General features: G+C 44.1%; 1 long non-coding RNA gene across 2 annotated transcripts in view; it reads left to right on the top strand.

The window, feature by feature from the left end:
* LOC108787716 overlaps positions 1-20098 on the top strand; it is a 32345-nt gene extending 12247 nt beyond the window's left edge. The window contains exons 3-6 of one of the 2 annotated variants that reach the window (XR_001941286.1): positions 3421-3427; positions 9751-9821; positions 13816-13825; positions 20089-20098. This is a non-coding gene — a long non-coding RNA (uncharacterized LOC108787716). Of the gene's footprint in view, positions 1-3420; positions 3428-9750; positions 9822-13815; positions 13826-15005; positions 15018-20088 lie in introns of those variants that run through there. The other variant, XR_001941285.1, reaches the window with a different exon arrangement.
* The last annotated feature ends 7255 nt before the right edge of the window (positions 20099-27353 follow it).

Here is a 27353-nt window from a genome sequence, read left to right as displayed (position 1 = left end):
GGGTGTGGCTCTTTTACATGGGGATACAACAAGAAAACTGCCCAGGTTCTAATATAAAAAGTGTTTTTATTGCAATCTGTGTTATTGCTGGAGAAATCTTCCTGTATGGTTAGCGGAACAGGAAGTGAGGGGAAATCTCCCTACTGTAGACACAGACAGCAATGAAGACCTGACAGAGGCTCCAAAACCTCCCTACTCTATCCAAAACTAGAAGAAGAAAACAGTTCTGCTATGACATTATCATTATTATCATCATCATTATTATTAATATTATTATTATTTATAATAATTATATTAATAAATAATAAAATAATAATCAATAAAATTAATAATCAATACAATAAAAATGAACAAAGTCCTTTTGAAGCGCTGTATTGTTTTATATATACTTTGTTACCCAGTTGGTGACCTCTGATATACAGACACCTCATCCAGGGTAAGGAAAGCTTTGTACTATGATATAATTTGGGCCACTATACTTAGGGGGTTCATTTATAAATGGGCACTAACACCCCTAGATGGCGCTGACGGGTATAGGAATTTTCTATACACATTCACTATACTCATCTAGTGCCATATCAGCGGCATCCGTTATACATGGACCACTATAAGTGCATCTAACCCAGGGGTGGACACATGAATATGGGATTCAGGAGCCAGCCTGTCCAATCCAGAAGCCAGCAGGATCTTATTTTTAGGAGCCAGCTCCATTGACCACACCTTGAGGAAACCTCAAAAGTTAGGAGCCAACTGGGATTTTTAGGGAGCATTGGTGGGATTTGTCCAGCCACAAGCTAAACGCAAGAAGAAACTGAAATATATATTGCAGCTTACCAGTCCTTACATGTGGCGGCTGCATTTGTTTTCTCTTTTCAGACTTTTTACATAGTTACATAGTTAGTCAGGTTGGAAAAAGACACAAGTCCATGGAGTTCAACCTATAGAGATCCCCTGGGGATCCTTCCAGTAACATATTTCCTGTCCCAGAGTGACAAAGCTAAGTCACCGTACTGTATCTATAGAGGAATAACATTGCGACTCAAGAACAGAACTACAGAACGGCTTCCCATTTCCTTTTCTCTATAACAAAGGATAGGTGTTTTGTAGTCCACATAGGTAGCTGGGAACAATGCCAGCTTAGAAGAGTTAGCACAGGACGTTGTCAGCTGACAAGATTTCTGGCAGGATCAACCATTGTTTTGCACTTACAGAACAGATATAACAAAACACTTTCAATGGTGTATTTAAAAGAGAACTATGGGGTAAGTGTTTTTCCCCATAGTTCTCTTTAGGGTCATGGGAGGACATATACTAACCTCCTCCCGTGACCCAAAGCTCAGTATATAGCGAGCTACAGCTCGTGGTATACTGAGACCACCGCAGCCAGGACGGATCCCGACATTACTGCCGAGATCCACCCAGCTGCATGAGTGACAGCTGGCTCTGCCTATCTAGAGGCAGAGCCAGTTGTACTCGCCCCCTCCCCCGTCCATTCCACCAGTCAGCGCTGGAGGATCGGAGCAGGGAAGGGAGAATTCCTGCGGGGAGCTGTGACTGGGGAGATGATCGAGAAGTGAGCGAGCAACGGTATGTGTTCGCTCACTTACCGATCTATTAAGCCGACGTGTGACAGTTTCAATGTCACACGTCCGCTCAAACTATGAGGATGAGTGAAAATCACTCACCTCACAGTTCTCCTTTAACTGCGCCAATAGGAGACACTCATTGTCAGGGTTTACATACGCTTCCTGTCCCGCTTAGCACATGGACCAATGGAAGCCCCATGAGATGGTCATTTCCCGCACGTATCACAGATCACAGCCGAGTATGCCCAGTAAATTCTGACATCACCATTATAATAGAGTCACCTCCCTCTAATGGGGGTCAGCTACCATACAGCCCCAATACCTGATACCCAAAAACATTGTGTGTCTGTGCCCGCCTTCCACTGTACCACACTGATTTACATATGGCGGCATAGGGGAATCTCTTATCTCCTAATGAGAGCAGAGATTTGTTTTTCCAGTTCCAGACTCGTCCAAAGCTGGCCATACATTGAACAAAAGAAATCTAACAGATTCCTCCCTCCACGCTGAACAGCACGGCTGGACATATCTACCCCGCTGGGCTATTATAGCGAGCGCCCTCAGAGTGGCTGAAGCCCGGTTGGCCAACAGTTTCCCACCTGGCTCCTTTGACCTATGTATAGTCAAGGGAGCCTGCCAGCACCACCCAGCTCAACAATCGCTCAGTCAACTTTTATTAAGCCGTTTGGTGCTGGCAGGACATGGTCAAAATTCGAGTGGCAGAAATAGCCACACACGGGTCCTACTTTTTGGAATGCGTCAACATCTTCCTGACCGTTATTGAGCTGCTTTTACATATGTTACGTTACGTCATGCGACTTGTTTGCACAAAATTGGGCGTAGCAGGCAATCGGATTTGTGCTGTTGGCGATTTCTATCCATGAGAACGATGGACTCTGGCTGCCGACGTATTGCTATAGGTTACCGCACATGCCTGACATGAAGAAACTGTGTATGTTGCTAGCTCTGATTCCAGCTCCCCAGCTTCCTTTCTTCTCTGCCCTCTCGACGAATCTCTTCGCACTCTTCCCTTCTTCCTTCTCTCTTTTTTTTTATACTTCACAGTTTCTGCCTTTCTGCACAGCGTTGGGTTCCCCCTGAGACCCGCCAGATGTTTTGAGCTCCCCGGCACATCTCCCCCCCCCCCATCTCATGAAATATTCATAAACCTGCCTGCGTGATCTGCCAGCGGCTGCTGGGACCCAAAACCGGGGCACGTGCCTGGATGCACCGTACACCTGCCATAACTAAACCGGAATATTCTATAAACTGTGACATGGCAGCCGGGGGAGGGGGGGGAGGGTGCGGATTGGGACCCAGACCTAGGACTGTGGGGAGACATAGGTACTTGTGACGGAGGAGGGGGCTTTAAAGATGGCTGCACAGCTGCAGAATTTAACAGCTATTTAAAATGCAAAATGTTCACATTCCGCTTGAGAATGTTCTGCGGAGTTGATTAACTCATTGCTTGCCGCCCGGCGGTGGAGTTCTGAATCTTGCCTAACATTGGCTTCACTGCATCCTTCCATCTCCACCCTGTGACTTGAGGCTCTTCATTGCACACGCTCCCAACTTTTGTTTCAACCAGTGCACTAGTCATTGGAGGAGAATACTTACCTCTTGTCACCATGTGAGGTCGAAACGCGCCAGTAAGGGAAATGAGCAAGACTTCACATTTCCGCAACACAGTCTGTCTGTTTACTAGACGGGGAAATCCTGGCAATGCATGGATCCAAATTTGGCCGTTTCCTGCTGATTCATTTCCGAAATGGAAGGCCCTGATGGCACCACCTGGTACGACCAAAGTACATTTTTCAATTGACTTCTGTCGAAGGAGCCGGGTGGGAAATTTGCAGATGAACAGCGAATGCAGCCCATCAGATGCACTCGCTGTTCGGCTATTCTGGCAACCTGGTCTGGATGTCAGAATACAATAGCCAGCATGGGAGAGTCCTCCATCCATGCTGTACAGGATGGGGGGATCGAAAGATTTCTCTAGTTCAGCCAACAGGGTTAAACAACGAAAATCTTAATGCCTATGGCCAGCTGAAAGAAGAGCTCACGGCAAACCAAATACTTACCCTTGCAAGGGTAAGTATTGCAAGGGCTCCCCCTCCCCCCACTGCAAGGGTTAAGTGCTCGTTTTGGTCTAGGGCCCAAAATTTACAAAAAGATATACTCACCTGATCTTCCGTCCTGCTAGAACGGTCCCCAAAGACTCTTCTCCCTTGGGCTCCAGCGGTCTAAGGACTGCTGATGTCATCAGTGTCGTTGAACCTGATGGGCCTGTGTCTTTATTCAACCTCACTTGCTATGTAATATGTGTATGTCATGCAGGTCCATTGACTTGTATTAGACATGAGGAAGTGGAGGGGGAGCTGAGCGGTCACTGGCACAGGATGGAGGATCAGACGAATATATCTGCTTTATTTGACTCCCCTATACAAAACAATAACCTATCCCTTACAGTGCAGGGGTAGCCCCACTACAAGGAGGAGCTTTCTATGTGCCTGGAGTTCTTCCTTTAAGTGCAACTGAAGGCAATACTTTCTTTTTAGTTTTGGATGTAGGGGAGAGAGAATGGACCCCCTGTCAGGTTTTTATTGCTGTCTGTGTCCCTGTTAGGGAGATTCACTCTCTGTGGGGATCGCATACACCAAATTTCCTTGCGTTCTGGGGCGGGAGGGGGCGTGGCGGTGACATTCATGTCAATGGCACTCCAGACCCGCCCACACCACGATCGGCCTCACAGGACTGCGTGGTAATACAATGCCCTGCGTTCCAGTGTGGCACGATTGCAAAAAATAGTGGATGAATCTTGGAGCTTCCTGTAATAAAGACCGGTCACTGCCTCTCTCTCTGCTTGTGCAGGGTGACTGGTCTTGTCTTGCCCCCTCCTGTAATAAAGACCGGTCACTGCTGCTCTCCTTGTGCAGGGTGTCTGGTCTTGTCTCCGACCCCCTCCTATAATAAAGGTCGGTCACTGCTGCTCTCTTTCCTTGTGCAGGGTGACTGGTCTTGTCTTTGCCCCTTCCTGTAGTTTCTGTAGTCATAGCATGCCGTCCTTTGTTCTATTCGTGCTGCAGATCTGCTGTCTCTCTGCAGCCACTTCCTGCCTATGCACACTTTAGTGATGATCGTATGGCATTTCTCAGGGCCGCTGTCCAGTGGCAACAACGTTGGACAATGCCTGCACAATCTATGTAGTACTACACCCTCCTATCTGTTACAGGAAGGGGCCATCTTGTCCCTGAATGGATTGCAGATGCCATGGTGCTGCACATGTGATCAGCTAGGACACCAGCCATTGGAGGGTCTGAAAGTTTGGTTCAAATGAGCACACAACCTTGACTGTTGGCATGCCTTAAAAGTAACTGTTTGGGGACACATTAAATTGATACTGTTCCTCTTTAATTATCTTGTTTTCTATTTTGAAAAGCCAATATAAAGGAAAAGTAATTCAACAAATCTGCATTTTACCAATCATTTTGACATATAAATTCTTAAAGGCCGTCGTGGCAGGGGCGTGTCCATTGCCTGAATACCTTGCTGCAGAAGGAGTCCCTCTTTCTCACCAAGTTGGGAGGTATGTAGTTGCCATGATAAGCTTGTGTGACAGGGTGACAATGCAGGAGCACAATTGGGTAAGAGGGATAGAGCGTTGTCACCCGATAACATGAAGTGTCTGCACAGGGACCTTCACAGTGGCATTGCCAGATATTATATTAGTAAAAGCTGCAAATTTGACTTTTCATATTATGGTAAATTTAATGTTTATATGAGATTTAGGTCATTGGGAGGAATTTATCAAAACTGGAGCAGACAAAATCTGGAGCAGATTTGCACTGCAACCAATCACCTTCTCTGTCTCATTTTTATATCTTACCCGAGCAAACTGAGGAGAGAAGCTGATTGGTTGCTATGGGCAAATGCTCCAGATCTTCTGCTCCAGTTTTGATAAATTCCACCCATTGTGTTTACAGCTACTTTAAATCTTGAGTGATGTCATCTTAGACGCCATTCTCTGCATTGGACTCCATGGTCCCCTGGTGGGTACATGCCCAGCTGCTCTCTGACCTTTTTTAAACCTATTTCCCTGGGCACCACTTTCTCCAAAGTAATCAATAAGTGTTATATTTAGCCAGGGTCAATCAGAGGCCCATCAATACTCCACAATCTGGCTGAGCCACATTCTCTGTCTGGTCACTCACGACGGCACCCTTCATAGTAGCAGATGGGAGAAGCTGGGTTCTCCAGCCTCGTCCAGGCAAAACTAACCAAATTACCGAAGATCCACCATATAAGAATCAGGATGAAGCATTGTAACAAACAGACTGCACTAGAAAACAAGGCTTGCAATTTGATTGGCTGACATAGTTGCCCTTTGTGGTATGAACCAATCTCATAGCTGGATATTTTTTTTCTTTGTATATTTCAGCACCTCTTGGGGTGACTTGAGATCGAAGACATAGGAGACTCTTTTGCATCTCACAAGCACATCAATTTGGCATTTTTTAAAAGATGTGATCTGGATTTTTTAAATCAGACGTATGAAGTATTTCCCTTTACAAACTACTATACGGTCCAGAGCTTTTTTCATTTTAGTCTGAAACTTGTTCTTTTTGTTCAGTCATAGTCAGACTCTACCAGGGTGCCTTCTGGCTTCCTCAGGGGGCCTTTAAATTTTGTGATGGTGGGAGCCTGATGTGAAAGGGGAATTCTGATGTGAAGTGGGGACTCTGATGTAAAAGGTGTGTGTGTGTGTTTTCATTTAAAGAGGGCTCCTGATTTGAAGGGGGGACTTTGATGTGAACCGGGGAGACTCTGATGTGAAAGAGGGGTATTCTGAAGTGAAAGGGTGGACTCTGATATGAAAGGGGGCTTTCTGGTGTGAAAGGTGGGATTTTGAATTGAAGGGGGTTCCTGATTTGAAGGGGGGACTCTGATGTAAAAGGGGCGGATTGTAATGTAAAAGGGGATATTCTGATGTAAAGAGGGACTCCTGATTTGAATCACTTTGATGTGAACAAGGGAACCCCACTTTAATGAGAGATCTGTCTGTCTATAGTAACCTGCAGGTTGGGTCTTCCCAAGACATATTCTCAACAGCACATTGCCCTGTCTTCAACAGACATGGTCATCCACAGGGATGGCAAGTAGGATAAATGTGAGTGAGCCAGCCTGGTATTTACTGTCCTTATCTTGGTGACACTAAAGCCACAAATTCAACCTGTTCTGCTCTACCCAATGCTCTGTATAAGGACCTGTGTTGATGAGTTCAGAACTGCTTTTCCCTCCAGAAAAGGCATGAAAGCCAAGCCAGCTTGTAGCAGCTTGGAATGAAGTCAACAGTCAACTGCAGGACAAAATAACTTGTAAAGATACTCAGGTGGACCCCAGATGCATCTCAAACAAATGTCAAATGCAAGCCGGATGCACTTGAAAGCACACTGCAAATGCTAATCTACCCAAGTCCCTAAGTTGTTATCTGGATCTGGAGTAATCATTGGGGTAAGATGGCTATAGATAGGGGAATTTGTGTGCCAACAATCAGACCCTCGGGCAAACACCTGATATGGACCGAATGCTAGCTAGTTTCACCAATGCGAGGCAGTGCATCCAACAAAGAAAAGGGTGGATAACAGAGCAGGAGATCCTTCATGGGTGCTGGTAGGGCGAAATCTTTGGAGCCATCATGCAGACAGAAAGTGTCTACAATTCCTACCTCAAGGCTTTTCACAGAACATGGCAAGCAGTGATTCCAGCCATCTATAAGAACTTTCCATATAAGCAGCATGCACTATGTGACAGCTCTAAATCAAGGAAGTGATTTCATGGGTTCAGCATATACCACCTATATGTTCCCAATGGCAAATCCAAATCTAGTAGAATAAATAATTGGGCAATCCTGAGGCAAAAAGAGTAACATTGTTTTGGATAAGTGTGTAGATTCCAATTGCTATAGAAAAATGTTGCTATTTGGATCTGTGACTTTTCCATCCATCCCACCAATGCCACCCATTTCCCAGCAAACTCACCAGCCAGCATGCAAAAAAAATGTGTCTAACCACTAAGGTTAAAAACAGAGGTCTTGGATACAGGTCTTCTGCAGAATATGTGAAAGCCGCACTGCCTCGTCAAGGCACCTCTGTGTAGTGCGGTCCTATCTACACAGAGGTGCCTTGATATAGGACTACACTCCACAGAGGTGCCTTGACGAGGCAGTGCGGCTTTCACATATTCTGCAGAAGACGTGTATCTAAAACCTCTTAACCCTAGTGGTTAGACAGGTTTGTTTTTTTTGCATGCTGGCTGGTGAGTGTGCTGGGAAACTTTTTGCTTTTGTACTGTATGAAGCCCTTCCATGTGCACCTTGCTTGAAAGCTGGTTATGAGTTGATGAGTGCGTTTGCCATTTTTTTTTTTTGCTTGACCCATTCATGAGCCTACACCTAAACTCGCACAAAATTTTTAATATGCACTTGGTGTACAGCAGAAATTTTATTTCTAGCCTATGCGATTGGCTTCCGGCAATATTTTTTTTTACTGGGACTGGTTGTGGGATTTTTGCAGGAAGACTCTCCACTCAGGAACTAGGAAGTGAGTCAAAAGCATGTGTGCACTTTAATACAAATGGCAGCAGGTAAGACTCTGCAATGAGGTTTGCTAAAATCCTTGCATTCATATCCTCAAGACTCTAGAGGTTTCCAGACAAAACTAGCTAAAAAAAAGTAAAGAAAACATTCTAAATGTTATACAATGGTACAAAAGTGCCTTATGGACACCTTTTAGGACATGGCCCATCAAATCCCGTCTTTGCTACAGTGCTCAGAGCAGGATTATCCCATGGGAGACTGGAAAAATGTATCTAAAGGTTTAACATTTGGGTTCGTCGTGCTTAGCTGTAATATACAAATTAGGGCTGAGATTTGCTTTAGTATTTGACCTAATCTTTCATGAGAGGATTCAGCATTAAGATGAAACCTAAAATATGGATTTGATGTCTTCCTAGGTTATGCAGACAGATGTCAAATTCTGATGTGTAATCCAGTGTAGCTGCGGCCGGCAGTATTTATTCAACAGAACTAGGTGTCTCAATGAACATAGCGTGTTGCTTGATTTGGTCCCAGGGACCTGAGCTCCTGTTCTGTTGTGTAGCCTCTTCTCCTTCCTCAGCAGGTCACAACTGATCAGTTCTGAATGAGGAAAATAAAAACAGATAGAAGTCTATCTTAAAGGAGAACTATGGGGTTAAGGCTTTTCCCCATAGTTCTGCTTAGGATAGAACACAAACTAGCGTCCTCCCGTCACCCTAAGCTCAGTATACCGCAAGCTACAGCTCGCGCTATACTGAGACGCCGCAGTATAGCGCGAGCTACTGCTCGCGATATACTGAGACGCCGCAGCTGAAGCAGATCCCGACAATTATGTCGGGATCCGCCCAGCTGCGTGAGTGACAGCTGGCTCTGCCTATCTAGAGGCAGAGCCAGCGGTACCCGCCCTCTCCCCCGTCCATTCCGCCAGTCAGCGCTGGCGGATCGGTGCGGGAAGGGGGGAATCCAGCTCCTCCCCTGTCACGGCAGAGAGCTGTGACAGGATCGAGAGGTGAGCAAACGCCGGTATGTGTTCGCTCACCTCCCGATCTACTGAGCCGACCTGTGACAGTTTCATTGTCACAGCTCGGCTAGAACTATGAGGTGAGTGAAAAGCACTCCTCATAGTTCTCCTTTCAGGTGCCCATACACCTTGCGATCATCAGACAACATTTTTCGTCCGATGATCGAACCGTCGTACGATTTTCGTACGGCGGCCCCATCCTGTCCCGATTATCACAAGGTTGGATCAGCGGTATTTAGAAGAAAGCACCTGGGCGAATTGTGGTAATCGACCGCACGTATTTTCGTCTGCGCATCTGCAGTGTAAATTGTACGAATTTTGACGTACAGAAACGCCACCAACCTTGCGAAAATCGTATGATCGACCGAAGTTTTATAAACTGCTGGTTAGTCAAAAGTCGATCGATTGTACAGTATTTGTGGTTGTACACTCCCCATCAACCTTGCGATTATCGTACGAAAACGCGATCGCATACGAAAATCGGACGATAATTGTAAGGTGCATGGGCAGCCTTATTTTGCTCTGCTACAGATAAACTAAGCTATCAGAGGGCATAAGTGAAACCCTGCCGCGCAATGAAGGTGAGGGCCAGCACGCCCCGGCTGAGGTGGGACCCTCAGTTATGATGTAAGGTGTACGAGCATGCAAAAAAATGGACCCTAATGGCAAGTATAGGAAGTACAGGTGTTACCTGCCCTATAGTATTCTGCTACTGCTTTTATTTTGAAGTTCTGATTATGTGATATAACTTTTCTGTTGGATAGAATGGAGAGTGGATGGCTTTTATGAAAAGTAGTAGCCAATATAGCAATAGATAGGCCTGTACTTAATGGCACACATGGACCATTGCTTAGGGCACCACAGTCGGCGGGGGAAACTCCCTTTTCCCTTGTTTTGTGTCCCTCTGCTGTCTACCTCTGGATATTTGTGGCTAAAGTTGGCAAAAGAACAGTAGGGAAGATGGGGTGCAGGGGATGTTGTCAGGAGGCAGAAGGTTTATTATATTTTTGGAAATTTTAAAACATTTGACCTTTCTCTTGTTTGGTGGACTGTGTGACTGAAAATGAGATCGTCATATAAAGCAAACCGAATGCTGCCTCCAGTTTTGCATTCTACCATTAAATATGACTCTGGTAATGAGTGGTAGGCTGATATTGTTGCATGCAGTTGGTCAGGAACCCAATAAACAAGCTTTTATAACTACATAGGATGCTCAACTTTTTATTATAGTCTAAAACACTCTATTCTTTCATAGAAGTATCTAACTTTATGTTATTGTGTTACATACAGAGCTATCCAACCACCCACTTCAATGTCATAATATTATTATTATACAGGATTTATATAGCGCCAACAATTTGCTCAGCTCTTTACAAAATAGTGGAGACAGTACAGTTACAATAGAATTTACAGTACAATACAGTTTCAGAACAATAGGGTTGGGTGTGCCCTGCTCGTGAGAGCTTACAATCTAGTATTTGAAGGCACCAGTTGTAGCATTTCAGCTTATATTATTACTTCTTCTATCACATCTTGAGGTAAAATGTAGCTTTGTGTCCTGTGTTCCAAAGAGAAAATGGACTTGTTTCCTGAATAACCCGGGCTATAGTAGCCGTGTGTCCTGTGTATTGTGAAGGTGGCAAACTCTCCTGTTTACATAGGGCAACGTAGTCATGTGTCTTTCTTGTGTTTCCTGGCAACGGTGGCCATGTGTTCTCTGTAATGTGAAGGTGGCAAACTCTTCTGTGTACATAGAACAAGGTGGCCACATTGACTGTGTACCTAGGAGAAAAGAGCCATGTGTATTGAGCAGAAGGTGGCCATGTGTCTTGTGTACCTAGGAGAAAAGAGCCATATGTTCTATGTACCCAGGTGTAAGTGGCCACGTGTCCTGCATACTCAAGAAAAGGTGGCCATGTGTTCTGTGTACACCGGGCATATGTACCGAGGAGAAAGTGACAATGTGCCCTGTGTACCCAATAAAGGGTGTCTGTATGTCTTTTGTACCCAGGAAAGCTTGTCCATATGCCCTGTGTACCAAAAAGAAGGGGGCCAGTTGTCCTGTGTGCCCATGAAGGGTCTCAAAGTGTCTACCCAAAACAAGGTAGCCATGTGTTCATTGTACCCAGGAGGAGGTGTTTGTGTGTCCTGTGTATCCAGTAGAAGGTGGTCATGTGTCTTGTGCACCTAGGAAAGAGAGTCCATGTGTCCAGTGTACCTAGAAGGTGGTGACCATGTGTCCTGTGTACCCAGGAAAGGATGTCCATGTGTCATGTGTACCCAGATGGTATCCATGTTTCCTGTGTACCCAGAAGGTGTTGGCCATGTGTCCTGTGTACCCAGGAAAATGACAGTGTGTTCTGTGTATTAAGGAGAATGTGAAAATGTGTTGTGTATTCAGGGGACGTTTATTGCATATTCTCCATATCATTATGTGACAAACATTTCATCGATGATATATTACAACATATGTTTTTTTTAGTACAGGCCATGTGTGGCATGATAAAATTATTGGCACGAGTATCACTGTAACAGTATATATTGCTGTGATCATATAGTATTTATCACTGTAGGTCCAGTGGTTATGCTAATCTTTAGGGTAGGTGACTTTCTGTTTTTTTGGATGTAGTAAATATATGTTTTGGCCTGACACATATGCCAAATAACACATGCAGCATAAGTATCACGTCTAAATTCATATCTATGCTGACAATGTACTTGTATTTGTTGGTGCTGAAATTTTGTGTGCCACAAATTGAAGTATCAACATTTTTATTCTCACAACAAAGGCTCCGATTTTCAGGAGTGAAAAATTTAAAGCAGACCTTTGGCCTCCCCACCTGCTTTCTCTCAATCCACTCTAACCCCCCTCCTCTCTAACAAGCGGATATTTTTATTTAATTTTCTTTCACATATCTTTTACGTTGAACCTTTCCCACACTTCTTGTATTCTTGCCTTGGTGAATGCCTTATTTGTTGCCCACAGCTTCCAGGGGTACCTACATCATGCATCCCAGGAGGCCTTGGGGTACTCTACTTTTTTGAAGTTCCTCTTTAAAGTGTATCTAGAACCAAAACTTTTTATTATTTATATTTTAGATAGAGTGGCGAAGGGTCAAAACCTCTGTCAGGCTTTTTTGCTGTCTTTGTCTCACTGGCGAGGCTCTCCGTCTTTATTTGTCCTAGTGACCATTTCACCAAGACTGAAAATGAAGGAAAATCCATAATTGTGAGTAGTAGATGGAAAAACTTCCAATGGGGACACTTATTCTGATCTAAGAAGGAGCTTTGCCATTTCCTATTATTTACTCTTGTGTCTGCTGGACAGGAAGTAAAGGTTATTCTCCCCAATGGGACACAGACAGCAAAAGAAAAAGCAGACAGGATTTTAACCATGTGCTACTTCAGCCAAACTTTTTTTTTTTTATTAGTTTTAAATATACATTAAAGTAGCACAGCAGAAAGTTCACTCTGTGCCAAGTATTTGCAGACAGGAGTTCATGTTCAAGCCTTTCACACTTAGGAGCCGGATAAAGAGTATTACTATAGCCTGTCAGCATCCTCACTGTTTTGTTTGGGATTTTGCTCCGTAAGCATCTGTCTCTGCTGTCTATTCATTGTACTATTTATTAGGGGCTGTTAAGCTGTTTAACGTCTCTTCATCCCTATTGATTACTTTGTAACTGTACAGTCTCTGACGGATCTCACCCAGCAGCTCATACATCATATACTGACAGAAAGTACCTGTTCAGCAGGAGCTCCCAGGGGCCTCCACTGGAAGAGCTTGGATCTGGGAGCCTGCTGGGATCGGGGAGGTGTAAAAGAGAAGCTGCACTTACTGACAGAGTTCTTCTTCATATTGTAGGCTTTTCTATTCATGTTAGGGCACATCTGTTCCTATATTTATTGCCCTAAATTGAATATGGGACTAATCTATAAACCCCCTCACAGATAGGCATGTGTGTTTCTTGTAGAAAACAATCTTGTGTTGTCAATTGCTAACCTTTATTATGGAATGTCATTCACATTTTAATTGGTTGAGAAGCTATTTTGCTACACATGACTAAGGTAGCTCAGAGGTCCCCTTTACTTAAACCCAATACCAACCTCAACCCAATAATACACTACACGAAAGGTGGATTTTAAATGGCCGCAGCAGCCTTTTATTTCAAAACCTTATAAATAACATTTATAAATAACCATAACCAACTGTATACAATAGGGATGTCCCGATACCGATGCTAGCATCGGAATCGGGCCCGATACACGGCATTTTGACAAGTACTTGTACTTGTCAAAATGCCCCGATGCCTACGCCAAAGCTTGCGCTGTTTTTTTTTTCTCTTTACCTTCCGTGGTGGCTGGGGTCCTCTGGGCAGACTGGAGGAGCGTCGCGTCACTGCTGTGGGCGGAGCTCCAAGTGGGGTCTAATGTAGTTGGCTGGCGACTGCCCAGAGGACTCCGCCTGTAGCTCCACCCACAGCAGTGACGTGACGCTCCTCCACTCAGCCCCTCAGCGCCGCCAACGGGTCTAATGTAGTTGGCTGGCGACTGCCCAGAGGACTCCGCCTGTAGCTCCGCCCACATCAGTGATGCGACGCTCAGCCTCTCAGCGCCGCCGACGTCATCCTTGCATGAGGAGAAAAAATAATTCGGCACCCCATGAGGCTCCATTGAACAGGCACCAGTAAGTAAGGGCCTGTGCTGCTGAGATGGCAAGTGGTGTAGTTTTTGCCACTTTGCCAGTATTGTATTTATAATCTGATTGCAAGTGTACATTTACTTCTTCATATAGAGTATTAGGTTAAATCATGATCTATAGTATACTACATACATAACATGTAGTTGTACTATGGATCATGATTTAACCTAATCATGTTAGCAGGGGAATAGGGGATAATTGAAAAACTCTATTGCTGTAGTGTACTCTATATGTAGTACATGTACAGTACTAGCAGAGTATAATTGTAAATGTATTGTCTGCACTGTATTAGCAGTATATACTCTATATGTACTACATATAGAGTACATATAGAGTACACACTGCTAATACAGTGCAGACAATACATTTACAATTATACTCTGCTAGCATGAATGGATTAAATGATCTGTATGTAGCCCTGTACTAGGGATCATTTAATCCATTCATGCCATAGCTCCAGGCCTATCTATATGGAAACATTACCATCAAACCTATTATCTTGTTGGACATCCCATTCCAAAACCATGGCCATTAATATGGAGTCCCCATCCCCGTTTTCCCTAGCCTCCACTCTTCTGGGAAGGATTTCCACAGGACTTTGGAGTGTATTTGGGAATTTGTGTAGCCAAAAGAGCATTTGTGAGCTCAGGTACTACTGACTGACTCTAGATGAAATGACATGGCTCATATTGGGCATTCCAATCCATTCCAGTAGGTATGAGCATACCAAACTCATCCCAAAGGGGTTCAGTAGTGTTGAGGTCAGGGCTTTGTGTAGGACACTTGAGTTCCTACATAACAAACTCATCAAACCATGTCTTGATGGACCAGGCTTTTTGCACAGTAGCACAGTCATGCTGGAACAAAAACGGGGTCTTCATCCAAAAGAACACCGTGGTCTAGAATGTCTTTGTATAATGTACTAATAACCTTTCCTTCACTGTAAACATTATAACGCAATACATTAAAAGTGTGTCTACATGCTTTGGGCCACATTGGTAGGTGTCACGGTCACATAGTGTATAAAGAATAGGCTGCCACTCCCAATCAGGGCTGGATTCCCCACAAGACCACCGAGACCCGGCCGGGCAGGGAGCAGAGGGGCGGCAGCGGTTTGACATCTCCCGACGCCCGTGACATGCAGTTCCGGCCGCTGGGCGATAATTTGTTTTCTAGATTTAGCCCTGCTTTGGGCAAGCAGAGCTAAATGTAGAACGGGGAAACCACTTGTTTGTTTACAAGTGATCTTGGCGATGTCGCCAAGATCACTTGTAATAAGATTGCAGCCTGTCCGTCCGCCCCCCGCACCTACCTCTCTCCATTTAAGATGGAGAGCGGGGAGCAGAGCGGCAGGGTTAAAAGTAACCCTGCCGCTCTGTGTAAACAGTGAGAGGAGAAAGCAGTCTTCCCCTCTCCCCTTTCACAGGAGTTCCAGCACAGTGCTGTGCTAGAACTCCTGTATCGGAGGTGACAGGTTCAATAAAGAAAACCTGTCACCTCCAAATGCTATCACACAGGGGCTTGCTAGCTCCTGTGTGATACCAATAAAGATAAGTTAAAAAAAATGATACAAAAAATAATTACATAAATAGAAATTTAAAAAAATAAGTTAAAAATAATAAGTAATGATAATTAAATTAAAAAAATAAAGTAAAAAATAAATAAGAAATAAATAATTATAACAAAATAATCAAAAATAAGATAAAAACATATAAAAAAGTAAAAGATGATAAGATAAATAAAAATTGAAAAAAGTAAAACAATAAATAAAAAGTTAAAAAAATAAACAATCAAAAAATTCAAACTAACCCTGCCACCCCTGGTTGGTGGGAAGGGGGGCACATTGAGGAACCTGGCCTTGGGTCAGCAGGGAGAGTAAATCCGATCCCGCTCCCAATCCCATTTTTTTAGGCGATAATGTTGCCAACCTATCCTCCCCAGGTGGACCCATACAATAGCATCTAGCTTGCTATATCCAGCTTCAAAGTCCAGTTGAAGTGACAGCAATAGGTATGCTATGCAGTAAAATAGATATTGTACCAACAACCTCAGTCGTCTTACCTATGCTATCCTTTTATGGCAGATGAACAGTGTTTTTAAATTATAACTGTGCATTCCAAAGGGCACTAGAGTTTGACCATGTTGCCCAATGCTTTCTATAATCTAACAGACTTGGTCAGACATGCCCCTTCTCTACCTCCATGTTACACGTCTGCATGATACTCATCTGTACCATCATAGAGCACTGGATTGTAAGTGAAGAAAGCACATTTCCACCAAGAGGGAAAAGGGTATCCCCATCCAAATCAGCTATAAATATGAACATGGGGGGCGTATAGGACCATAGATAGAAAAGAAAGACATATGACTTCTGTTGTGCTTTAATATGGCCATGGAAGGTAAATTATGTTTATTGGGCCCTCCTTACCATCTTGTCTTGATTTGTATTGTGATTGTAATGTCTTCCTTATATTGTAAAGCGCTGCTATATAAATCCTGTATAATAATAATAATAATAATAATTGTTGTCAGCTGTCACTAATTATCAAGGATGCATTATTTTTATATAAAACATCACCTCTACACAAAACTAAGATTTTGGTTTTATGTTAACGCTGATAAGCTAAACCTTCAATGGGCTTCCTATATCACCAAGGGACTGCAGGTCAAGATGCATTCAAATAGAACGCACGCTTTTTACCCAATTTGTCATCATGCCGAATTAGCATATATTTTGGGAATACATTTGAAAGAGAGTATATCTTAGCCTTCATCTTGTAAGAGATGGATATCACTGCAGTATCAGTTTTGGATAGAGACAGGCATGCAATCATTGTGCCCCCCTCCCCATTTTCCTCAGCCTGCAGGCCCCAAACAATTAGAAGCATAAGCTGCGGCATCTGTGCAGGATTCATATACGTGCTATTGATATTTAATATTAGTTAGGGAGTTCTGACAGGATAGGAACATGGGATCTGCTGATGTGGACCTGGTGTTAAAGGTACATGTATTGGTCTGTCACCATTAACCTTGCTTCGTGAGTCATTGTTCGAGAGCAAGTATGCAAGTGCCCAACGCTGCATACTTATGTCAGATCAGCTAGGACAAGAATGACCATCTTCAAAAACAAGTGGTCAATGGCATTTACCATATTTCTGTCGCTGTAGAGTAAAAAGGATAGAGGAGAATGCTTGAAGGCTCCATAACTGATACTTTCACACTCGACCTTCAACCTCACATTGTAAAGAGTGTCCTGCCTCTAAATAGTCTTCTCAATCTTTGGCGCTAGACAGGACACCATCAGAATGTCCAGGAGGCTGGCAAGGACATCTCCTCCCACCTAGACAAGACGAAGGATCTGACGGAGAATTGAGCCCTAGTTCCACTGCACTTAAAACTGAGAAACCTATTGGCTTTTGACCTTTAGGATGACTTCTTATATTCTTAAATACCATATACACATATACAGTATATTGTTTGAATGGAACCACCATATTGCTCATACCTATCAATGTTTTCTCCTAGACTTCCAGCGCATCTAAAAATAATCCTGTTTACACCAAGTCACCTGTGCATTGTCTCTTCATTGCTCATTTGAATACATAATCAGCTTCAGCATTCTGCCTGGCTAATTTCGAGGTGGGGAAGAAAAAGCAAAAGGGGGGTGGAATTTGCATATTCATTTTCTAGAAAGAAAGAAAATGTTTGCAGCATTCTTTAGTGGAGATCCAATGGGTTTTAACACGTCCTTTCCCAAAACACAATTCCGTCTTTAACCCCCGGCGTGCCGCGGGCTCCCAGCACGCCTTGGCAAAGTGACAGCTTGGCGGCGTCTCTTGCGACAGAGGGGTTAAAGGTATCACTTGAGAATTTAATCACACAAATTACGGAGCATCTGCTAACCTCTTTTATGCAAGCGTGTGCCTGCAGAGCGTTGCAGCGGCATCGCTCCGCTGGGAAGTCTGCATTGTGCAGCACATCACGTCCCGAAAGCACAGATCCGCAGAGCCTTGTTTAACCTGCTTTCAGGCACTGATGTACGCGGCGTGCGGGAGAGTCTCAGCGGGATTCCTGAGCACTGGCTGGATGTAAAATAGAAGGATGTAGACAGTGAGTGACTGACACACATCTAAACATCTTCACCAGCAAAACCAGTACCGTCGGTCCTTTTGCACTTTTTGGTGCCGTAAGGGCAATGCGTTTTCATGTCTTTTTGTTCTGAACATGTTACGTGCCTTTTATTGCATGTTTCTCCTGATTCTATTAGCATTTAAATAAAGAGTTTGCTATTTTTGTTTTTCAGGTGTGTAAACAGCGTGTAAAGATGCATGATATGGGCATTGTGCACATTACCCTTCATTCACATGAACCTGAAAATGTACGCTAATACTGGAAAATGCAGCAGGAACCCAGGAAAATACTGCGTTGGACTATTAATTTTTTTTCCTGTGTCCCGTGGTGAACCGCTAGAGAAGCTGAAAATTGTTCTTTTTGTGGAAAGGACAACTAATTCAGTAAGAGATAAGCAAACAGAAGTAACCAATAGCAACCGCCAAAATTACTCTTTTAGTCTCACTTCACAGTACAGAACTCCAAGCAAACAGTGAAACACACATCTAAAATACTCATATGAGGACTATTTTACCTGTCAAAGGATTTGTTCTTCTGTTCAACCACATATACTGTATAGCCAAACGTTTGGGGACACTTGACCAACACACCTAACTATACAACCAAAAGTATGTAGACACCCCTCCAAATGATTGCATTCAGGTTTTTCCAATGAAGAGTACTGTTAAGGCTACAGCATACAAAGACATTTCAGACAATTGTGATCTTCCAGCCTTGTGTTAGTGTTTGGTGAAGGCACTTTTCTGTTCCAGCATGACTGTGCCCTTTGTGCACAAGGGCAAGTCCATAAAAACATTGCTTGAGAAGATTAGTGTGGAAGAACTTAACTGGCCTGCACAGAGCCCTGACCTCAACCATACTGAACATCTGGGATGAATTGGAAGGTCCATTGGGAGCCAGCTCTTCTCCTCCAACATCAATACCTGACCTTTTAATGAATGGGTTCAAAGTCCCACAGACATACCCCAAAGACTTGTGTAAAGCCTTCCTAGGGGGGGGGGGGCAACATTATATAAATGCCCATGGGTTTAGAATGGGAAGTCTAGTAATCTCATACAGGAGTGATGGTCAGGTGTCCAGAAACTCTTGGCCATACAGTGTGAATATACAAGGCTGTGTGAACGTCTGAGCAGTTGTAGGAAGTTCCAGTCACAGATGAAGATGGTGACTAGTTTGGTGCCTAGGCTAACGAGCTAACAATTATCATGGAACTATTTGTTCTTTTATCGTAGACTTTTCATCATTGGAAGCTCTGCTCTTTAATGTCAATGACCACAGTATGTAAGTAGAGACAATAGGCATGTAGCATGTGGAAAGGGAGTTGTAATTCACATATCATTAGGAGAGCAGAAGAGGTTAATGTCATGGATTTGCTGTTCTTTTCAGGTACATATTGGTTTTTCCAATGGTCACTGTGCCAGGGTCAGGGCTGTAGCTACTCATCATGTTACCCAGGGCAAACATGCACGATAGGTCCCTAGTCGTGAACCATGATCACAAACAAGAAGTGGACTGCTATGCCATAGACTGTACAGTTCCCCATACAAGAACCTTCAGAGCAAGAGGTTATGGTTGTACATTACTTTAGCTATAGGGACTTTTGGGACCTCTTAACAAATACAACCCCCAATTCTCCCAGTGTGCAAAGGTTGTAAGAGAGGGTAATATGAAAACAAAAATTGTAAATGTAATCTGGTGTTGTCCCGACTTATTCTGATTTCCTCTCCATAAGTTATGGAGAATACGACCCTGAATAGGCATTCAGTGTACATATGATGGTTCTCCTCAACTTGTCAATTCTCTATGCTACCACCGAATGCCTATGGGTTGTCAATGTCATCTGAAAGGGCTTGGAAGAGTGATGTTGAGGAAGAACCAGTTTTCAGTGGCTACCATTGAACTCTGATCCTTGCAGATGAGATCACATGACCAATGTCTAGTCATTTGTTCACATGATCGTCTTCTGTGGATGTCTGGAGGGGTCTTTTTAAAGCACAGGTAGGTATTGCAGAGTATTGTTTCCTTTATTACGGCAGGAGAAGGGGATGGTCAGGACGACAGGGTTAATTTCATTGTTGGTCCATTTTATTGTCCCATTCTCCTGTTATCTTCTTAGTGGGCACATTGCACAGCTGGATGATAGCATCAAACAGTTAACATCCCCCTGCTCCTCTGTGCCTCCCCAGTAATGCACACTTCTTCATTTGCATACTGCAGTGTGCGCGCAATTAAAACACGCTTTTAATTTCTTCACAGCAAATGAGTTCTGGTCTTCCACCATGCACACAAATGCTGGGGAGTCTTCCTGAGTCAGGAAAAGGGGGTGAGGAGGGGTCTGATCAAGCTGCTCGTAGTCTGTTTTTATGGAAATTACCATCAGAATTTTGCTCTCCTGCCATAGTCTAAGGGGACACTTTTGATGAGAAGGAAATTTTCCAGTTGATTAATCTGCTCAAGTGCATGTTTAAAGTGGACCTGTCGCTGGTAGCAGCAGAAGCCATTTTTCTGGGTTTGTCATCGAATGTTCCCGATGAGAGGATGATGGTATAAGCTAGGAGCTTAGCAAAGGGTGAGAACATTAGCTCTACCTTACCTTACCTAGAGAGATTGCAGGTACCGTAGGAGTTTATGTCACTCACTCTACTCTTTGCCTCCTCTCTCAATTAGTCAGTGAGCGACTCAACTTGTCAACCTGGTTTGAAACAGCAGGTTTCCAGGGAATGATGGTCACTTAATATAAGGGTTTCAGATGACATAATGAAGATAATAAAACATTTTTTTACAGTAAGTGGCTGGAATTCTGCTTTAATTTCAGCCACATTGATATGTCAATTCTAGATGGGCACCAATGGGTTGACTTGACTTTGCTTCTTGGAAATTCCAGTCGTGAGCTTTTCCTGTAGCTGTTTGTGTCTCAGCTCCATCCCACATGGCCGTAATCAGAGGGTCACCCTCTATCTAATGGATGCCTATCATCAGTAGTTGACCATGAGCTGTCGGTGTCAGCTCTGTCACAGTTCTGCTGTGCCGATTCGGCACACCCTGGAACAACACAGTGCTGCTGCATATGTGTATTACGTTGCTGTAAAAGGCTTATTATAATGCTTCTGATCTCCTGCAGCTTCTTTGGAGCCACTTCTGTCTACATGCACATGCAGCGCTGGTATTTCTCAGGCAGGTTTCCTTATGGTGACAACAACTGACCATGTCTGCGTAATGTGTGTTGAAACAGCTACTTCCAGTGTCCGTCGAAAGTCTGTGTAACAGGGTGGCAACACAGGAGCACAATTGGGAGAGAGGGACAGAACATTGTCACCCAATAACAAGGAGTGCATGAACACCGACATTCAAGGTAGGATAACTAGGTATTCATTTAATGAAAGCTACAGATTTAAAAATATTGAAAATTACTTTTGAAATGACATTATCATGTTAAAGGTTATATGAGATTTTAGTATTGGCTTATACTTCAAGATAGTATGTTGGCAGCGCCGTGTCCTGAATCCAATCGGATGTGGCGGGTTTTAAAGTGGAATATGTGCATCCACGTGTACGTTCTTAAGCATTCCGCCACTGGTTTTGGCACAAGCCGCCAACCCTTCAGAGTGATGGATGACTTATTGTGCTATTACTGAGCGTATGACTGCTGTTTATATCGATCCAATGCATCGTTAAACTACTTAAGAACTTTAGTGTTAAAAGTAAAAGGACTTTGAGAGCCAAAGAGGGAGTCGTATTCATTGATAACCTGTGATCTCACATACTGTTATTATGTATTTCTGTGCTGTTATATGATAATGTAGACTGCATTAGAATATTATGTCACTCCTTATCACAACTACCCATAGAGAATGCAGCAGTTATCGTCTGAGCTGGTCAGTAACGGACAACGATTGTGTGCCTATGGATACCTTCAACCTGTGCAGAGGGACCCCTCAGCCCACCGATTTCGGGGTTGAATTTGATTGAATGGATTTCCCTGGACCATACTGTGAGAAAAGCTGGTTGGTTGCCATGCACAGCTGCTCTAAATTTTGTCTGCTCCAGTTTTGATAAATTCTCCTCAAAGTGTGATGTCACAGTTGATTCCTAGAGACCATATAAATCAACCTCTTCCAAAGTGTGCATTGCCCGAAGACTCCACCCAAAGCTACATGGCCAACTCTTGATGACCACATAAATCAACTGTTTCCAAAGCATTCGGTGCCCAAAGCCTCCATCCCAAGCTACACGGCCACTCTTGGGACTGTTTCCAAAACATTCAGTGTTCGTAGACTCTGCCCAAAGCTAAATGGTCAACTCTTGATGACCACATAAATCGACTGTTTCCAAAGCATTCGGTGCCCAAAGCCTCCATCCCAAGCTACACGGCCACTCTTGGGACTGTTTCCAAAACATTCAGTGTTCGTAGACTCTGCCCAAAGCTAAATGGTCAACTCTTGATGACCACATAAATCGACTGTTTCCAAAGCATTCGGTGCCCAAAGCCTCCATCCCAAGCTACACGGCCACTCTTGGGACTGTTTCCAAAACATTCAGTGTTCGTAGACTCTGCCCAAAGCTAAATGGTCAACTCTTGATGACCACATAAATCGACTGTTTCCAAAGCATTCGGTGCCCAAAGCCTCCATCCCAAGCTACACGGCCACTCTTGGGACTGTTTCCAAAACATTCAGTGTTCGTAGACTCTGCCCAAAGCTAAATGGTCAACTCTTGATGACCACATAAATCGACTGTTTCCAAAGCATTCGGTGCCCAAAGCCTCCATCCCAAGCTACACGGCCACTCTTGGGACTGTTTCCAAAACATTCAGTGTTCGTAGACTCTGCCCAAAGCTAAATGGTCAACTCTTGATGACCACATAAATCGACTGTTTCCAAAGCATTCGGTGCCCAAAGCCTCCATCCCAAGCTACACGGCCACTCTTGGGACTGTTTCCAAAACATTCAGTGTTCGTAGACTCTGCCCAAAGCTAAATGGTCAACTCTTGATGACCACATAAATCGACTGTTTCCAAAGCATTCGGTGCCCAAAGCCTCCATCCCAAGCTACACGGCCACTCTTGGGACTGTTTCCAAAACATTCAGTGTTCGTAGACTCTGCCCAAAGCTAAATGGTCAACTCTTGATGACCACATAAATCGACTGTTTCCAAAGCATTCGGTGCCCAAAGCCTCCATCCCAAGCTACACGGCCACTCTTGGGACTGTTTCCAAAACATTCAGTGTTCGTAGACTCTGCCCAAAGCTAAATGGTCAACTCTTGATGACCACATAAATCGACTGTTTCCAAAGCATTCGGTGCCCAAAGCCTCCATCCCAAGCTACACGGCCACTCTTGGGACTGTTTCCAAAACATTCAGTGTTCGTAGACTCTGCCCAAAGCTAAATGGTCAACTCTTGATGACCACATAAATCGACTGTTTCCAAAGCATTCGGTGCCCAAAGCCTCCATCCCAAGCTACACGGCCACTCTTGGGACTGTTTCCAAAACATTCAGTGTTCGTAGACTCTGCCCAAAGCTAAATGGTCAACTCTTGATGACCACATAAATCGACTGTTTCCAAAGCATTCGGTGCCCAAAGCCTCCATCCCAAGCTACACGGCCACTCTTGGGACTGTTTCCAAAACATTCAGTGTTCGTAGACTCTGCCCAAAGCTAAATGGTCAACTCTTGATGACCACATAAATCGACTGTTTCCAAAGCATTCGGTGCCCAAAGCCTCCATCCCAAGCTACACGGCCACTCTTGGGACTGTTTCCAAAACATTCAGTGTTCGTAGACTCTGCCCAAAGCTAAATGGTCAACTCTTGATGACCACATAAATCGACTGTTTCCAAAGCATTCGGTGCCCAAAGCCTCCATCCCAAGCTACACGGCCACTCTTGGGACTGTTTCCAAAACATTCAGTGTTCGTAGACTCTGCCCAAAGCTAAATGGTCAACTCTTGATGACCACATAAATCGACTGTTTCCAAAGCATTCGGTGCCCAAAGCCTCCATCCCAAGCTACACGGCCACTCTTGGGACTGTTTCCAAAACATTCAGTGTTCGTAGACTCTGCCCAAAGCTAAATGGTCAACTCTTGATGACCACATAAATCGACTGTTTCCAAAGCATTCGGTGCCCAAAGCCTCCATCCCAAGCTACACGGCCACTCTTGGGACTGTTTCCAAAACATTCAGTGTTCGTAGACTCTGCCCAAAGCTAAATGGTCAACTCTTGATGACCACATAAATCGACTGTTTCCAAAGCATTCGGTGCCCAAAGCCTCCATCCCAAGCTACACGGCCACTCTTGGGACTGTTTCCAAAACATTCAGTGTTCGTAGACTCTGCCCAAAGCTAAATGGTCAACTCTTGATGACCACATAAATCGACTGTTTCCAAAGCATTCGGTGCCCAAAGCCTCCATCCCAAGCTACACGGCCACTCTTGGGACTGTTTCCAAAACATTCAGTGTTCGTAGACTCTGCCCAAAGCTAAATGGTCAACTCTTGATGACCACATAAATCGACTGTTTCCAAAGCATTCGGTGCCCAAAGCCTCCATCCCAAGCTACACGGCCACTCTTGGGACTGTTTCCAAAACATTCAGTGTTCGTAGACTCTGCCCAAAGCTAAATGGTCAACTCTTGATGACCACATAAATCGACTGTTTCCAAAGCATTCGGTGCCCAAAGCCTCCATCCCAAGCTACACGGCCACTCTTGGGACTGTTTCCAAAACATTCAGTGTTCGTAGACTCTGCCCAAAGCTAAATGGTCAACTCTTGATGACCACATAAATCGACTGTTTCCAAAGCATTCGGTGCCCAAAGCCTCCATCCCAAGCTACACGGCCACTCTTGGGACTGTTTCCAAAACATTCAGTGTTCGTAGACTCTGCCCAAAGCTAAATGGTCAACTCTTGATGACCACATAAATCGACTGTTTCCAAAGCATTCGGTGCCCAAAGCCTCCATCCCAAGCTACACGGCCACTCTTGGGACTGTTTCCAAAACATTCAGTGTTCGTAGACTCTGCCCAAAGCTAAATGGTCAACTCTTGATGACCACATAAATCGACTGTTTCCAAAGCATTCGGTGCCCAAAGCCTCCATCCCAAGCTACACGGCCACTCTTGGGACTGTTTCCAAAACATTCAGTGTTCGTAGACTCTGCCCAAAGCTAAATGGTCAACTCTTGATGACCACATAAATCGACTGTTTCCAAAGCATTCGGTGCCCAAAGCCTCCATCCCAAGCTACACGGCCACTCTTGGGACTGTTTCCAAAACATTCAGTGTTCGTAGACTCTGCCCAAAGCTAAATGGTCAACTCTTGATGACCACATAAATCGACTGTTTCCAAAGCATTCGGTGCCCAAAGCCTCCATCCCAAGCTACACGGCCACTCTTGGGACTGTTTCCAAAACATTCAGTGTTCGTAGACTCTGCCCAAAGCTAAATGGTCAACTCTTGATGACCACATAAATCGACTGTTTCCAAAGCATTCGGTGCCCAAAGCCTCCGTCCAAAGCTATATGGCCAACTCCTGGGACTGTTTCCAAAACATTCAGTGTTCGAAGACTCTGCCCAAAGCTACATGGCCAACTCTATATGAGCACATAAATCGACTCTTGGTGACTACATAAATGGACTGTTTCCAAAGCATTCAGTGCCCAAAGCCTCAGTCCCAAGCTACATGGCCAACTCTTTATGAGCACATAAATCGACTCTTGGTGACCACATAAATGGACTGTTTCCAAAACATTCAGTGTTTGAAGATTCTGCCCAAAGCTACATGGCCAACTCTTGGTGGCAACATAAATCAAATGTTTTCAAAACATCCAGTGTACAAAGACCCCACCCAAAGCTACAGGATCAACTGTTGTTGATCACATGAATTGACTGTTATCAAAACAATTGTGTCCAAAGACTCCCCCCAAAAGCTACACAGCATAATTTATCTGACACATGAGGACATTTTAAACTTAATTTACTGGAAATCACAGAGTAAGAATCATCTGGTCATGAATTTCACCTTGTGTAGATCTACTTTTTGGAAACCTCACTTTAGAAGGAACACCTACATGGGTAAATCTGACTATTTTACAGCAGTGATTCCATTGTAACATTTAGGTAATGATATTATTTAATAAAGTATAAGGGCCTTTCCACCTGAAAGTGATATTTGAGTTTTTGGCAGATGTTAAGTAGTCAAAACTGCTTTACAGTTTCTCCTGTCCTGAGAGACTCTATAGGTGAAGTCTCTACGCTAAGTTCCTGAGTCCGCACACCTGCTGTGGCCAAACGATGATCCTGCCATAAAGGTCCTTGTTCAGGTACTTCCTGATGATGACTGTCTCCCATTTGTGCTCCTGTGTTGTTACCCTATTACATAAGCCCCATGATGTTGACACACATTTCCCAGGCATGAGCTACAGGAAGTCGGTCTAGAAAAATGATGTGCAGCCAATGCTGGGGTACGCGCATGCAGACAGAAAGGGTTTGAAAGAGGCAGGAGGAGATCAGCATCATTGAAAAAAAGGTGAAAACAGTATTATATAAAATAAAAAACCACGGCCGATCTTTATGATACACATTGCCTTGGCAAACTAAATGTCATTCAGTGAGGGTTTAGATCTACTTTAATTTTGCTTAGCTCGTGTGGGTTTATAACCCGGGTTCCTCTTTTATTGCAGTATCTCTTTATTCTGTTCATCTGTATCTGTCTGAGTTTGATCCTGCCTTGATCATTGCATTCTTTTGCACTGAACGCAGACCCCCGTTTGTCTCGCCTGTGCCTTTAAGTGGATGAATAATACATGGTAATATTTTATGCCAGGCTCTCTCTCTTTCCCTGTCTCCCCCTGGATATCTTCTGACAATTACCGCTTCCCTGGCAGCTGGTGAGTGTGTGCGTGCGTGTGTGTGCCTGTATGTGTGTGCGCTGCCTCCCTGGTGCCACACTCTCTGTATACATGAGCTCCGCTCCCCTCTTCTCCCCCAGCGCTGAAATTTACACTGAACCAGAAATTAATTTCATAATTTTTTCCTCTCTAATTATACCAACATCTGCTGCAGCACCAAGCTGTGCACATGAATTTTAATAACTCTGCTCTCTCCCTCTCTGCTCCCTCCTGATAATTATTGAAAAGTTTAGACAGAGCAGGCTCTTCTCAAGAATGAGTAATCTGCCTGCGTCTGCTATCATGACTGCTGGTTAACTCCTCTGTGCCTGGCTTAACTAGCACCTTTCCTGGTTGGCTGCAGCTGGGTTTTCCTCACCCGTCCACGCAAAGAAGATGTTGGTTATTTTTGCTCTTGGTTAGCAATGTGAG

The sequence above is a fragment of the Nanorana parkeri genome, unplaced genomic scaffold (assembly GCF_000935625.1).
Source record: "Nanorana parkeri isolate BGI_ZX_2015 unplaced genomic scaffold, ASM93562v1 scaffold280, whole genome shotgun sequence".
Classification (NCBI taxonomy): domain Eukaryota; kingdom Metazoa; phylum Chordata; class Amphibia; order Anura; family Dicroglossidae; genus Nanorana; species Nanorana parkeri.
This window is presented reverse-complemented; position numbering and strand designations above follow the sequence as displayed.